Source organism: Bison bison, unplaced genomic scaffold (assembly GCF_000754665.1).
Source record: "Bison bison bison isolate TAMUID 2011002044 unplaced genomic scaffold, Bison_UMD1.0 scf7180017864310, whole genome shotgun sequence".
NCBI classification, from domain to species: domain Eukaryota; kingdom Metazoa; phylum Chordata; class Mammalia; order Artiodactyla; family Bovidae; genus Bison; species Bison bison.
This window is the reverse complement of record NW_011494882.1, coordinates 2,776,283-2,792,491: the sequence shown is the minus strand read 5'-3', so window position 1 is coordinate 2,792,491 and position 16,209 is coordinate 2,776,283.

The following is a 16,209-nucleotide window of genomic DNA, read 5'->3' as shown; positions in this document are numbered from 1 at the left end:
AATTGCTGGTGCTACTGGGCTCCCACTCCTGTTCCCTGGGGCCCCAGAGTACCCTCTGAACATTCCCACCTCCCCACCCCTGGCACCTGCTTTGGAGTTCCTTAACAGCATCACTGTAAAATGCCAGGGTCACAGTGGGAAGAAGCCACTTACACTGTGTGTAAAGGTGTGTAAAGAAAACAAGTGTTCAGGTGATCACGTGGTCCCAGGTCCGACATGCTGTCAAGGCCCATCTGTGAGGGCCTTGTGATGCCCGTCTGTGAACCTGTCTCTCTTCCTCTAAGCAGCTCAGCCACGGAAATAAACCCCCACCACACCTCAGCACGGCTGACTGACAGGGCTGCTGCTAGGAATGTGTAGAGAGAGGGGCCAGGCAGACAGGAGGGATCACTCTTCAGATGACTTCAGAGGACTACGTGCTAAGAGATTTCCAAGCCGAGTCTTGTCAGGAAACGCAACCTGGTGTTAAGCCTTGTAATTCTACCCAAGAAGCCTCATTTCCCATTTCTTTTTAATTGTTTCCTCCCTCTGTCCTCTGATGGGAGCAATTTAAGTCACTCTGATGCCCCACTAACAGCCTACTGGATGACAACAGCCCAGAAGAGAGAAGACATTCCAAAAATAGAAAACCACAGTGAAAAATGCCTGCTTAGAGTTTCATTAAGTCTCAGATAGCAAGACCACTCCCTGAATTGTTCATTGAATTTTTCGGAACGTAAGGGGATCTGAAATAGCAGTGGAGTATATTTCTGGTGACTTTCCGGCTGCTCCAGACAAGGGGTGTGGGTCCGGTCATCTGTCCAGTAAACATGCCTTGAGTGCCTGCCCCATGTTAGGCATTGACCAGAGCTAATAGCTGATATCTGATGGACCTCTCCGGGCCAGATCCTAGGCTAGGGCTTTTGTAGGCTATATTATTTAATGTAATCTTCCCAAATATCTATAAGCATCCTTCCATTATGACTCCCAATTTATGATCAACATAATGAAGGCACTTAGAGATTAAGTCATTTTCCCCAAAAACGCAGAGCTGAATCCTGGAAAAGCCAGGATGAAATCCACTTCAGTTTCCAGTTTTAACTGCTACACTCCAGGGCCCCTAAGAAAGATGTACAAGGAAGATTGTGCAACTTGCCCTGAAAGTCCGTTTCAGGCTTTACCATCAGAAAGTCCCTTAGAGCAAACTCAAATGTCTCCCACTTCCCTTCCAGTGTATTTCCTCCTGCTTAGCTCCAAGCAAAGCTGGAGAAGAACCAGGCGGGGCAACTTCTGAGAAGCGAGAGGAAGGAGGTGGTGGTCCCAGCCCCACACTGGAGGGGAGAATGCATTCCTTCTACCTGGAACTACAGCCCCTCCAGCCCCTCTGCGGAGCCCTAGTTACATCCTGGTTACTTCTCCTTTATACCCTCAGAGAGCAAAAGGTTCATTCTGCAGATAAGTCAGAATTCTGCCTCTGTTGCAACACTTCTGGCATTTTGTCAAGCTGACCCCGCTCCCGTCAAGGACAAACAGAGATTTTACGTTCATTAGAGAAGAGGCCCTTGGGCCAGAAGCGCATTTCTGCCTTGGAACCCTCACCAACCTGGGGGCTCAGTTCTGCTCAGCACTGGTTAACACCACAACCTTAAGCAGCTCTCTGGTTCCACAGAACACAGGACACAGCTGAAACCCAAGATGCTGTGTGCTATAGCGCCACCCACCAGCTCCCTGGGCCTGGGATGGGGCCCGGGAACTTGCATTTCTAACAATTTCCCAGGTGATGCTGGTGCTGCTGATTCGGGAACTCTACGGCTTCCTGATAATTTTCTGCAGAATTCTTGGCGCTGTGTTAGCACCAGCTGCACCATTCTTATAAATCCTGGCTCCAAACACAATTCCTACAATCTCAGGAGCACAGATATGTGAATGAGCTGAGAGGCAGAGGGAATGCAGAAATGAGGATGCTGAGCCCAGGCTGAATGGGCATTTAAGAATAAAGCTCTTAAGGCCTGGAGGGCAGAATACCGAATGGAGCTGAGAGGGCTTTTCACCTCCTTGCTAAGGGTACTGGAATTGGTCTGGGCAAAGCCAGCCCTGCCAGCCCAGCTCAGCTCAGACCTGCCCGAGGCACTCATTCCTTCCTCAGGAGGGAGCCCACTTACCTTCCAGCCACAGCTCAGTGGCTGAATTCACATTCCTTTCCCTGGGAAAGCAGGACTTCCCAGGTGGCTCAGTGGTAAAAAAAAAAAAAAAAATCCACCTGCCAATGCAGAAGATGCAAGGAGACATGGTTTTAATCCCTGGGTTGGGAAGATCCCTTGGAATAGGAAATGGCAACCCACTCCAGTGTTCTTGTCTGGAGAAATCCCATGGACAGAGTCCTGGTGGGCTACAGTCCAGGGGGTCGCAAAGCGTCGGACACCACTAAGCACGCACACAGGCAGGCACACACTCTGGAAAAGAAGGAACATCTCTCTGCCTTGCCTACCAGCTCATCAGCACCTTTCCCGAACGTCTTGGTTGGACCCTGGGTTTCAGGATAAATCGATGAAAGGAAGGGATCCTGCCTCTCATCTGCAATCACTGATCCTTCTGGAAAGCCTGGAGGTCAGGAGCCTGACACAGTCCACCCAGGGACTCAACCTCCTCTTGTCTTACACAGCGGGGCTTCACTCTCGTCATTTCCTCTGAATAGAAATCCCTTTGTCTTTGGCCTCCCAGTGAACTCCCAGTCTTCCTTCCAAACTCATCTCAGGCCTTTTGCCTATGGAAAGCCGTCCCTCAGCACCAAGCAGAGTCTGTCTTTCCTTCCCCTATGCCTTGGCTGCACTGCATTGCAAGCTTCCATGCTGTTTACGAATCTGAGCGACAGGAGAGGAATTACCGGCCTCTAAGTATCCCCAGCTTGGCTGCCCTCTCCTTACCAGCTACAGAGGCTCTTCCACTCAGCTTCCACCTCTCTTTCTGTTCTGAGCATGGCAATCTCCCTTTCCAGGATTCTTCTTTGATGTGATATAGAATCAAAGTTGCGGAGAGAAAACTAAGAGAAGAAAGAGGTGTTTAGAAGACATGAGAGATATAAGGACTAGGACTAGAAAGACATTTTCTCTAAAATAGAGAAAGGAAAAATAGAATAAATTGGGACAGCTTTCTGGGGGGAGTTGAAGGAAGAATGCCAAGGCAGGCTGAGGGTGTAAGGAAGCGGATAGAAAAGGGAAGCGGTTATATTGAGAGTAACTCTGGATGTCCACGAAGACTCTATTTACTGAGTTTAAAAGTACAAGTAATGGACTTGAATCACTCTGAAGTGTCTTTTGGTTGCTGGGGCCCTCTCTCTGATGCTGCTCTAGGACTGGACCACAGGAGTTTCGCTTTCGTTGGGTTGCATCCTCGGGTTTCTCCCGTCTTTCACTTTGCTGTTCTCAGGGTCTGGCACAGAGCCTGGTGCATAAGAAATGCGCAGAAAAGTTCAACTTTTTTCCCCTCCTTTCTTTGCTTCTGTCAACCTTGAGCAGCCCACGAGGCTGAAATGATGGCAGAAGGGAGCAGGAGCTGACAGGACAGCTTGGGGGAGAGAGGCAACTAAAACGTCCCACTAAATCTCCCTGGACGGAGCGAGAACCAGCCGCACACTGCTGATCTTGGCTGGGAGCCCACCATTTACCAGCCCCCTCCGGGCCTCTAGGGTATGGCTAATTAAAGACATGGTTACTCATTTCATTCCCAAGTCGCTATTTAAGGAAGTAGAATCATGCCATTCCTATAAGGCCTCTGACCCTACCCTAGAGGCAAACAATGCCAGGGCTTGTCTGAGTGGCTGTAAGTACAGAGCTGTTGGGAGAGGCTGGGAGGGGGCGGAGGAGCGGGGAGACAGCAGGCCCTACCGCTGGACCAGCAGCTGGATGCTCCCTCCCTCGACGTCCTCCTCTCTCCCTCCCCCTAAGGGGCTAGGATCTTGTGACCACCCTCCCTGAGCCCACTGCCAGGGCAACTCCTGTGTTTTCTGCACGCAGAGTCACACAGCTGACTCAGAAACAAAGCACTAACAATCTCCTTTTGGATTTCAAGTAGCAGCAACTCGGAGCATCTGAGATTTTTCAGTTGTTTTTTAAGATGTGAAGAAAACATTGCTTTTAATCAGCAGACTTGCTGAGATCTGCTGTATGTCAGGCCCAGTGCTAAGCACTGGGAAGGGGAATGAATAAAATTAAGCAAGTGTTGCTCTGAAAGAGTGTCCAATCTGATAGATGAAAGAGATGCATAAACAAATACATTACACTAATGTGGAATAAATGTAAAAGTAGAGTTTTGTACTATGCACACTACAGAGAAAGGGGTGATAACCTGTAATTAGTAGGCAAAGAAATGTGTGTGGAGCAGGGGTGGGGGTGGGGAGATTTGAGGTGAGTTTTGAGGTACAAATAGGAGTTCATCAAGTAAAGGGAAGAACACCCCTAGCAGAGGCAAAGCATATTCAAAGTCATTTAAATCATGGAGAAATGAGTTGAATCCATGAGTTTCAATGGGTTTCAAACTTTACTAACGAATATCTCATACAGAATAAGTCACATTAAAGTGAATAGGTTAGTCTGAAGCATCCAGTACAAGTATGGATTTTTAAAAATTTGTTATTGAGAATTAATTGACATAAAGCATCATATTAGTTTCAAGAAGCCTGAAATTTCTTAGACTTTTTAAAAACAATTTCAAACTGTGCAAAATTATGCATTATGGTTTATAAGAGTCTCATGTTTTGACATTAAGATTTTCAATTTCTAGTAAGATTATTCAACTTTCCAAACATAGATGGTCAAATAAATTGATCCCCCATGTAGGGAGAATCTCCACATGGATCTCTTGAGAGAGACAAAGGCAGTTTGTAACCAGTGTGAGAACTAGAAAGCCTTTAAAAGAGGGTTGGAGACCAGAGCTCTGTCTCTGACTGTACAAGTGATTTTTCACTCTCATATTTAGGTGTTGGCTGGGTTTGACCACAGTTACAGCATTTTCCAAACACTCTTAGAGAAGTAAGTTTGTCCTGGTGTCTGATGAGGCCGTCCTGGTTTTTGCAGGAATGGGGTTGTTCTTCTTACCCTTGCCCAGGCCACCACCCTCTGGGCTATGGGTATGTGGCTGGGGTGTGGTACCCAAGGAAAGAGATCACAGGCTAGGAAGGCCATGATTACCGCCTGCAGAGTTCAGAACACAGAGGGAGATATTTGTGCTAGAACGTTTCAAGAACGTTTCAAACAGCAAATTTAACATTCACACTTTCTTACAGGATAGGGAACCCTCGCATTTCATGCTCAGTATCAAGGGGAAGGCACAGTGCAATCTTGGAGAGGGTCACAGGAGCCACGGGGAGCCCGTCTTCCCCAGGAGTAGGAGAATGAGGCAGCTCACCAGGTACCATGTAACAACCCTTAATTTAATGATGTTGGAGGAAAACTGAAGGGAGATCTATTTTGTTTCAATACAAGCCAGGCTCTGAGGAGTGCTTGTGTGATAACAGCAATGTTTCTCCTTCCTTACAGTGGGAGATATGAAATTAACTGCGAATAGCAGGTTGGACTATAAAGGACAGGAAGACAGGGTGTCTGGACCCTACAAAGAATCTTCACATGCACTGACTGAACAATAAATACAGTTTATTTATTTAAATAAAATAGCTTCCCATTTGATTCCAGTTTTGTACCAAGAGCCAAGTGTTTCTGTATCAAAGGCAAGCAGGTGGATGTCCACACTTCCAGTTCCAGCCAGCAATGCTGACATGCCCCAGGTGAGGTCAAAGGTTGAATTGTATCCCCCTACCACTGGAATCTTTTTGTTGAGGTCCTAACCCCCAGGACTTCAGAAAGTGGCCTTATTTGGATATTCAGTCTTTGCAGATGCAATTAAGATAAAGTCAGACCAGAGTAGCGTGGGCCCCTCCTGCACTACGACTGGTCCCCTCGCAAACAGAGGGAAACAGACACACATATGGGTAGAACACCCTGTGAACAGGAAGGCAGAGATCAGCGTGATGCATCATGTGAAGACTGCCAGCAAAGCAGCAGAAGCTAGGAGCGAGGCTTGAGACAGATCCTGCCTCACCGCCTAGAGGGCACCGGCCCGGCGACACTTTGATCTTGGACTTCTAAACTCTGAAACTGTGACACAGTGAATGTCTGTTGTGTATACCACCCAGTCAGTGGGCCTTTGTTACGGCAGCTCCAGCGAATTGATGCAGGGGTGGGAACTGTCCTCAAGGAAACCTAACAGAAGTTCAACAACAAAGGTTCAAAGTAGATTAAAAGCAAAAACAAAAATCAAAAGCAGACTCTCTCCTGGTAATGAAAGACTTGGAAATCATTGGAAACTATTCAGAAACTGAGAGTACCAGTGTTTTAGTTTTTCTTTCTTTCTTTCTTTTTTAATGCACTTAACACTGCTGCAGGAAGCATCATAAATCTCCTCAATGAACAGTCCCAATCTGCTGATAGCTGGTGAGAAAGTAACTGGCTGTTTTTGTGTAAAAGCGCCTATGCTTCTTTCACAGCCATGTTCATTTTAGCCTGTCAGGCCAAGAGGAGACAATTGCATTAAATCACCTGGCAACTTCAATGCTCTCCTTTTTGGCATCAAAGAAGACTTTCCCTTTAATCAATTAGAAACCTGAGGTCTCCCTGACAAGTGCATAAACCTTAGAATTAGGGGGCAGCCAAGAGCTGGATTCAATAGGTGACCTTTTGCATGCAAGCTTCTGGTGGACCCTTCTGGTGGACCCTGGCAGAGGAACCCAAGAGGTGTCATTTTCAGTTGCCAAGTTGTGTCTGACTCTTTTCAGCCCCATGGACTGCAGCATGCCAGACTTCCCTGTCCTTCACTATCTCCTGGATTTTGCTCAAATTCATGTCCATTGAGTCAGTGATGCCATCAAACCATCTCATTCTCTGTTGCCCCCTTCTCCTCCTGTCTTCAGTCTTTCCCAGTATTAGTGTCACGGTGATTGAGGCATGCCCTTGATCATGCCCCTTAATAGTGACCTGTAAAACTCCCACCAGATACTGAGTCCTCTGAGGGAAAGGACTGTGTCCCTTACACCTCACCACAGGTCCTATTTTCATGATGGTGCCATTGAATCCTCCTACTCAAGCCCTTCTTGGGGTACCAAGAGTCTTCTTCCTCACCTGATTCCCGTATGATGGGACAAGGATAAACAGAGAGCTCAAAGCCTATAGGATCTGGGAGAAGGCAGGAAATGAACATCTTAACAAGGCATTCATGACTATTTTCAGGGTCACACAAGCCAGGTAAAAAGATGATAAATGGAAATTTAATTAGGGTCAGTGAAAGGGTAATGGGTGTTGAACTTAGAAATGAATTTTTCTTTTTGAAGATGTGGAAAGAACCTTGGAGTCCTTTGGATCTTCTGACCTACAGAAATGGTTTTCTAATTGAAGAGCCTGAGACTCATCTTCCCACATAAGAGGTGAGCAGATCTAGGGAGCTTTAGATAAGGCTCTTAGAATAAATGCAAATGAAAGAAATGAATGTCTTCCGCCCTGACAGCTCTTCTCAGGTCCCCTCCTACTCTAGGACTTTCCGGAGGGTAGACGTGGAGGGGAAAAAAATATTCAAATATGCAATCGATTGTTCAATCCCAAGTCAGTTTCATTTTCTAGCTCTCTGGCAGTCTGCTTGCTGTATCAACGATCACACTCCAGTTCCCTAGATGTGCCCCTGTTTGGATACGCAACACCCGGTACCTTTCTAGGCTGGGCCCTACTCCTCCACTGGCTGCTGGGTCTCTGCTGCTGAGAGAGGCCTTGTGTAAAGAGCTTCCATAACAACTTCTCAGATTCCAGTCCGAATCCTTCCCTGCTGCAGGTTACTTGACTCTGCAAGACTTGGCTTCCTCTTCTTAGAATGGAGATCAAATGAGTGATGAGAGCAGCTTCGTGGTCTCCTTGTGAGGACCCAAAGGAAGAATAAATTTGATAAATAGAGCTTGTGAGATACTGTGTCAGGAGAATGAGAAGTAAAGCAAGGTCCTGTTATGCTCCTTGCTTGTTTGTTAAGTCGTCTCAGTAGTGTCCGATTCTTTGCAATCCCATGGACTGTAGCCCACCAGGCTCCTCTGTCCATGGGATTCTCCAGGCAAGAATACTGGAATGGGTTGCCGTGCCGTCCTCCATGGGGTCTTCCCAACCCAGGGATTGAACTGGCATCTCTTATGTCTCCCACACTGCAGGAGGGTTCTTTACCACTGAGCCACAGAGGAAGCCCCTTCTGCTCCTAAGAGATAATAAGTAAAACCCCTGGTGCACTGAGGTAGGTGCTCAATAAAAGGGCCTCCAGTTATCTGCCCTGCAGCTTAGCTGAGGGTCTGATCCTTCTCCCCTGTCCATATGAAAACAGACAGGGAATGAGCCCAGTGGTCTGTTCCCCGGGCCCTGTCTCCTCTGGAGGTAAACCTGAGCATAGGCTCCTGTGCTTGCCTTCCGAGGAGGGAGCTAATGCTGACAGAGAATGAAAGAGGCAGAAGTCTAGCCCTTTCCCATTTGAGAGAATCAAACGAAGGAAGCTCTGTGTGCTGGACTTTAGCTCCAACAGGTACAAATGAGTTGAGTGTGGACCACTTGTAGATGTGATGCTACAGCCTGAGGATGAAGAAATGAGACGCTTGGTCCCTCCAAGCCTCTCTCCATCTCCATGTGCCAGTTTAAGAACGCAAGCTGTCTTTCAATACATTCCTAACAAACTGTCACAATTCCGTATTTTATTATACTATTTTGTTTGACTTTTATTTTAACAAAAAGATTTATGTGTGTCAAAGAAAAGTACACTGTTTTTTTCTCTCTCTTAATTCCTAAATCTCATCGGCTTTTAAGATGGAATTAATGTCAGTAATATAAACAGGAAGTGGCTGTCTTTTTAAGTGACTAAATAAAGCCAACCACTTTCTCATTGAGATAATTTGACAACAGTTTTTAAGTCCTAGAGAAGAACTTGTTTTCCAATTGACTAATTAAAACCCACTTAATCTAATAAAGTGGATTCTCTACGGACCCCCATAACAGAGAAAATCAATCTGAATTGAGCTATAATATAAACATAGAGTAAATAAACTGCATTTTGTGAGGAGAAAAAGCATGCTATAGGTGGTAATTCTCACTTATCCACACCAGCTCCGTAACGGACTCCAAGAGCTGTATTTATAGACACGTCTGCACTCCCCACCCCCAACGCCCCCACTTTGACAGGGAGCCGTCTTCTCTAGTTAGGAACTGGGAAGCCAGATCCCCTCATGATGGCCGGTGATGTTTCTCCTATGGGAAGACGGCATTCACTTTCTGCTCCTTCTTCCAGGTCAAAGTGATCTTGTTGTTATGACACTTCCTCTCCTATCCGGCAGTTTCCCTTTGAAAAATGAGACCATTCAGTCCAACGAGCTTTGCCCGTGCCTTCGAAGGAAGCTTGGGGTGGAGCAGAGACTGGCTCTGTCTGGTCGTCCTCCCACACAAGAGGATATGGCGCAAAAGTCTCTCTCCAGGGACTCGCTGAAGAGTAGCTGACACCAGAGTGCACTGTCATCTGAGTTATGGGGCCTCTGAGTAAGAACATGCTCCTTAGAAAGTCACATGTATGTGTTATGTATATATGTATCTGCAAAGATACAGCTATGACTATCTCTATTTGTTCAAGAAAGAAGCCTCAAATTGAGGCCAACAAACATTTCCCTAGGCCCTCGATGCCTCAAAGAAACTTGCTTTAATTAATAGATCAGAATAGTTAGTATTTAATGTATCAAATAAATGGATGATAGATACCTAGATACACTGATGGACAGATAAATGGATAGATTGATAGATACATAAATACATTAGTCGGACCTAAGTTTATACCAATTCCTGGCTGAAGGAGCCAGTATTGTTCTGTGCTGAGCTGCTCAGTTGTGTCTGACTCTTTGCGACCCCATGGACTGCAGCCTGCCAGTATCCTCTGTCAGGGATTCTCCAGGGAAGAATACTGGAATGGGTTGCCATATCCTCCTCCAAGGTATGTTCCCAACCCGGGGATTGAACCCAGGTCTCCCGCATTGCAGGCAGATTCTTCACCGTCTGAGCCACCAGGGAAGCCGGGACCCAGTACTAAGTTTCCCTAGATCTAAATTTGTGTGTGTGTGTGTTCAGTCATGTACAACTCTTTGCGACCCCACAGACTGTAGCCCGCAAGGATCTCTATCCATGAAATTTTCCAGGCAAGAAATACTGGAGTGGGTTGCCATTTCCTATTCCAGGGCATCTTCCTGACCCAGGGATTAAACCTAAGTCTTTTGCATCTCCTACATTGGCAGGGGGATTCTTTACCACCGTGTCACCTGGGAAGCCCCAAACCTAAATGTACAAGTCTGTAAAATGGGTTTGATTACCTCTCTGTTTGGTTTCCAGGCATAAATGAATGAATGCATGTAAAATACTTATTAAAATAACTGCCATGAAGTAAGCTTCAATAAGAAGGAACCATCACTGATTTCATTCTTGGTGGAGAACAGTTCATTTGGGGGCATCTTTAGCAGTAGCAGCAGTTGAGAGTTCAGATTTCGGAACTGCAGGGAGACACAGTGGTTTTATGGGAAGGCTCTGATATACCTATGTGTAAATGGATACTTTCTGCAACAATGCACAGCTTAAGTGGGGCCTGTCACCTGGTGGTCAGACGTTTCTTGAGGGTGAGACAGTACTGCCAGGGAACCCAGCTTGATTTCCTGGTTCAAAAATCACACCTGTGAAACTCGATCCAGGTGGGAAATTCTTCTGGCTGTTTCGGCTAAAGCCATGGTTCATTATCAAGTTATGTCTCTGGGTCACTCTGAGGTCATCTTTTTAATTAATGTAACAGCCAAGGAAGGGCACAAAATCTCGCTGCTTAGCCTTCGCCTACAAGTCCATCGCAGCAGCTCTCGCATGTTGACTGAACATGTACTTGGTGCTAGCAGCCTTGTGGTCATCAGTTTCTTTAATCTTCCAATAAGCCTTCAACAACCCTCCATCAGGGCAGCTGCAATAATCCCCATTTAAAGATGAAAAATATCAGGCTTGCAATGTCCAAGATCACAGCTAGCAAGTGGAACCAACACTGCAGGTAAATAGGGGGCTCTTGCCACCAGGCTGTGCTTCACAGAAAACCATTCATCCTGTTTTGCTCTCCTGTGTCATGTGTGTGGATTTTGCATCTGAGAACAGGCAGAGGTTTAAAATTCTCATTTTTCTCACCTGCTAAAGAGAAGCACAGCCTGTTATAAGGCTCAACCTTGCTCCAGGCTCTCGATTCTTCCTCCAATCCTCTTTATAGAGCATCTATCTCCCTTTACCCCCCACAATACCTGCTCAGGATTCTTCCTGGCCTCTCAAAAAACAACTGGCAACCAGCAACTAGCTTGAATCCCTTTAGTTTGGCTGCTGCTGCTAAGTCGCTTCAGTCGTGTCCGACTCTGTGTGACCCCATAGATGGCAGCCCACCAGGCTCTGCCGTCCCTGGGATTCTCCAGGCAAGAACACTGGAGTGGGTTGCCATTTCCTTTTCCAACGCGTGAAAGTGAAAAGTGAAAGTGAACTCGCTCAGTCGTGTCCAACTCTTCGCGACCCCATGGACTGCAGCCTATCAGGCTCCTCCGTCCATGAGTTTTTCCAAGTAAGAGTACTGGAGTGGGTTGCCATTGCCTTCTCCGTTAGTCTGGCTAAGACGCCCCTTTTCAGGGGACCTGGTTGGAGCAAGAGTGCCACCTGCTGGAATATCTGAGTCACTGCCAACACATGTTCCTTGGGCCAACGTGGACAGGCAGGCGGAGGGGGCTTAAGCCTAGCCAAGGAATCAAGCAGTGTTCACAGAAATACCTCAGCAGGGTCCAGGCACCAACTTACTGACACACTCGGTGTTTAGTTGTTCAGTCGTATCTGACTCTTTTGTGACCCCATGAACTCTAGCCCGTCAGGCTCCTCTGTCCATGGGATTTCTCAGGCAAGAATACGGGAGTGGGTCGCCATTCCCTTCTCCAGGAGAATCGTCCCCACCCAAGGACTGAACCCGTGTCTCCTGCAGTTGGCAGGCAGGTTTTTTACCACTGAGCTACCGGGGAAGCCCAGACACTGACACTCAAGGTCTTATTCAAATACAAGTTTGGGACTTTAAGGCTGTGCATTTCTTGTTTCCAAATAGGGGCTGGGATGAGGGTGGGGCAAGTGGGGCAGGGCCATGCCAGTACAGTACATCCCATCTTTGTTGAAAATTGTGAAATTGTATTCATCATGGATTTTTGCATTTATTTTGACTTTTTAAAGTGCATTAAAATATTACATATCTTGTGACTGAATTGTTTGGCACCCTCTCCTTTATGATTTATACCCACTGCAAAGGTTTCATTTGCCTCATGCTAGTATCAGCCCTGCTGAAGCCTTCTGCAAAAGGATTCAGTTTCCTTTCCGAGCTCTGTCTGTAGATGAGCTACACTCAGAGTCTCTAAGCTGAATGCCCACATCAGGGCCAGTCCCCATGCAGCTCTGTGTCCACACTGGGTTTTTCCAATCCCCAGACCCACAGCCTGAGGTCAGGTGGGGCTGGGGGTGGTTCTTCATCTGTAGTGTGTGGGAGGGTTTCGGATGGGGGATGGTTCTCAAAACACTTGAAATTTTATGGGAAAACTATGTGCATTTTCTGGGGAGATGGCTTATCGCCCTCCTTCATTCTCCAAGGAGGCTTGACCCCATAAGGGATAAGACTCAAAACAGCCTTCATCAAGAGTCTATGCAGGAAAAAGCAACAAGAAATGTCTTCCCACGTCTGCCCTGGTAAAATGAATGTCAATCATTAGACCTGATCTGTGGTCTATAAACGGTGTTGGGCGACCCTGATACAAAGATTCAAGGGTTCTCAGAGTTTGGAGGAAGGAGAAATTCCTCTCTCGATAAACTGGAATCTCAGCTGCTGCTGAGAACTGGATAGTCCACGTTGCCCTCTTTAATTTTCACTCCCTGCTCTGAAAACCTCTCAACCTTGCCATTGTTCTCAGGCAAAGCTCTTTTGCAAGCTCCAGGCTCTTCCACCCTCCTGGCATCCTTAACCCATCCTTCAAGATCAACTTTCTCCACATTCTCAGGCAGGGCTAGGCTCTTACACATTCCCGTTACCCTGCAGATGACTTTTCTAGACTGATTTGCATATTGATCTACCTTGCCCACAAGGCTGTGAGTCCCAGAGTGCAGGAATCGAGTCTTGTTTGTTTTCATAGCCCCAGTTCTTGGCAGAGTCAGTGTGTTAAAAAAAAAAAAAGTTAGATGGATGAATAAATAAATAGATCTGTGAATGAATGAACAATACATCCCCCCCGCCCAAGCCTTCTTGTGCTGGATGAGGAAAGTGAGACTCCCATAGACACTAGAAGGTCAGTGGGCCTGAGCCGAGCAGGGGCTCCCCCAGGAGCCCCACCCAGACCAGCTGCAGGCCACCCCACCCCCACCCCCCAGCTGTGCACTGAGTCAGAGCCCTTAGCAGTCACTCTAGAGCCAGCCACTTGCCCTGCTTTTCCTTCCTTTAGCTGCTCCTGGTTCAGAGCATGAAGTAGGGAGACAACTAACCAGGGGAATTCGGAGATAAGAAAGTGATCCCTGCAGTGGCCAGCTGTCCCCCTTACAGGGTCTGGAAAACCTGAATCTTCTCCGTGGTTCTCTGCCTTCCCATAGTGAAGACCTAAATGAAAAAACTATTTGACACTTCCAAACTTCCTTCAACAAAAGGGGTCAGAGTCACATTTCTTGCCCAGAAATACACTGTCCATGAACCTAAACAGCTCGTTTTCCTCTACTTCCTTTCAGCAGAATTAGATTCATCAGAAGTCTGATAAAATCTCTGGACTGACAAGCACCCCAAGCGCGGCTGGTCCCGACACTTTTCAGAAACTGGAGAGAGAGCTGGGAGAAGGGCGGCAACACCAGCTGCTTCTGCTCCTACTCTGAAGGCGGACAGGCCTCCCAGGGAAAGCCTGGGCCCGAACACAGCTGTGGTCGTTACTGAATCTGCAGGCTTGCCACAGACTGGAGAAAAACTTCAAACGACTGAGCAGATTTTTCTGTGGTCTGCTGAACGGGGCTGGCTTCTTCTTGTGTTTTGGTTCCTTCTGGTGGCGAGCCCCCCACCCACCCCAGCAGGGCTTCCTCAGCTCGGGCTGCCTTCCTCAGAGAGCCACAGGAGACCCCTGTAGCCCCCCTACCCCACCCCACATTCTCCTCCAAGAGCTCTCCTCAATGAAACCAAAAAACAAAAAAATTCTTTAATATAGGTAAATCCAGAAAGGGCTTCCCTGGTGGCTCAGATGGTAAAGAACCCACCTGCCAACGCAGGAGACCTAGGTTCGATCCCTGGTGGGGAAGATCCTCTGGAGAAGGAAATGGCAACCCACTCCAGTATTCTTTCTGGGAAATCCCTTGGACAGAGGAGCCTGGTGGCCTACAGTCCATGGGGTCACAAAGAGTCAGACATGACTGAGAGATTAAACAACAACAACAACAATCCAGAAAACACTCAGGGTCTTGAGTCATGACATTGTAAGCAGCCGTTGGACCTCTTCTTGTCCACTTCTCAGAATCACTGGTCCCTTCTCCGAAGAACACAAAAGCCCACACAGGAAAAGGGAGGGCTGTCCCAAATTTACAGCTGGGAAAAGGGAAATCTGTTACTGTTTGTCCTCAAATGTTCACCGGCTCCAAACTCCCCACCTCTTCCTGAAGTCGGGTAGAAACCGGCCACTTTTCCGACCCCGAGGTTCTCTGTCCTGTGTCTTTTCTGTTCCCCTAAATCTTAGATCTCTTTCTGTTCCCTTTTGTACCTACTAACTAACAAATATTGATTGACCAATAGTAGCCTAGAAACCCTAAAGCCAACGTAAAACCAAGGGCATTTTTATAAAAATAGAAACCATTTAGGAAGTGTTACTACCAACCAGGCTCTTTGTTTAATATTTAATCCTCCCTGCCATCCTTTAAGATGTGTTTTTATTCCATTTTTCAGATGAGAAATGGAGGCTTGGAAGGATTCTGGGGGTGCAAACAGCTTTTCAGGGGTGGAATTAAGATTCCGAGACTGACTTGCAAAGCTTTGCCTTCCATCACTGGAGTTTCCAGTGTTTCCACAAATGGCCCAGGGAAGTTTTCACTCACTGTCACAAAGGCCTCACGGGATCAGGTATGCTAAGTCATTTCAGCTGTGTCTGATTCTTTGCGACTCTATGGACTGTAGGCCTCCAGGCTCCTCTCTCCCTGGGATTCTCCAGGCAAGATCAGCGGAGTGGGTTGCCATGCCCTCCTCCAGGGGATCTTCCCAACCCAGGGATCGAACCCACATCTCTTATGTCTCCTGCATTGGCAAGCAGGATCTTTACCACTAGTGCCACCAAGAGATCAGGATGCTGTGCAAAATGCAGCCAGGCCCAGAGCAGGGAGGGGCTCCCTGTGTGCTAGAGGTGTCAGTGCTTTTCCTGGCAGAGCTTCACGTACTGCCCAGAACAAGCCCTCTTTCCTACGGTTCTGCTATTCCCTCCTAACCAGGCCCAGCTCTTCTCACTCCGGTCCACCTTGGGTGGGTATCAGACCAATCCTTCCTTTGTCTCCTTCATCTAACCGGCCCTGGGCTGGGAGCATGGCGCAGTGTGGTGGCTCTGAGGATGTATGTGACTGCTGACGCTCCCCACAATCATGCCCTTACCTGATAACTCTGAACCTATTCCAGCACTGTCTACTCTGGAAGACAGACTGGACCTCGGAATCCTTCTTAACACAGCATTCCAGGCCTAGCCACTACCAATCAATCAGCATTGCTTCTGAGATTAAGCCTATTGGCCATTATTGGCACTAGAAGTAACCAATATAACTTAATTTCCGTTTCCTTCTATCCTTCCTCCGGTGTTCCCTAGCATTTCTGGGATGGATGGTGGGACAGATGTATGGATGATAAAGGGAAACTGAGTTCTCAGCTTAAGAGGAACATTGGTTGGCCCCAGTCTTAAATCTGCTGATTTAACCCAGTGCCGGTGCCTCCATGACAAAACTTGCCCCGGCATGAAGCATATTTTGTGGTATTTGTTACAGGAACTCGTGAGATTCCTGGGTCATTCAGAGGCCATGGAGGATCCTCAACGTCAGCACTTTGCTTCTCACTCAATCTCATTTCCTCCCCCTCTAACATATGTTTGAGCTT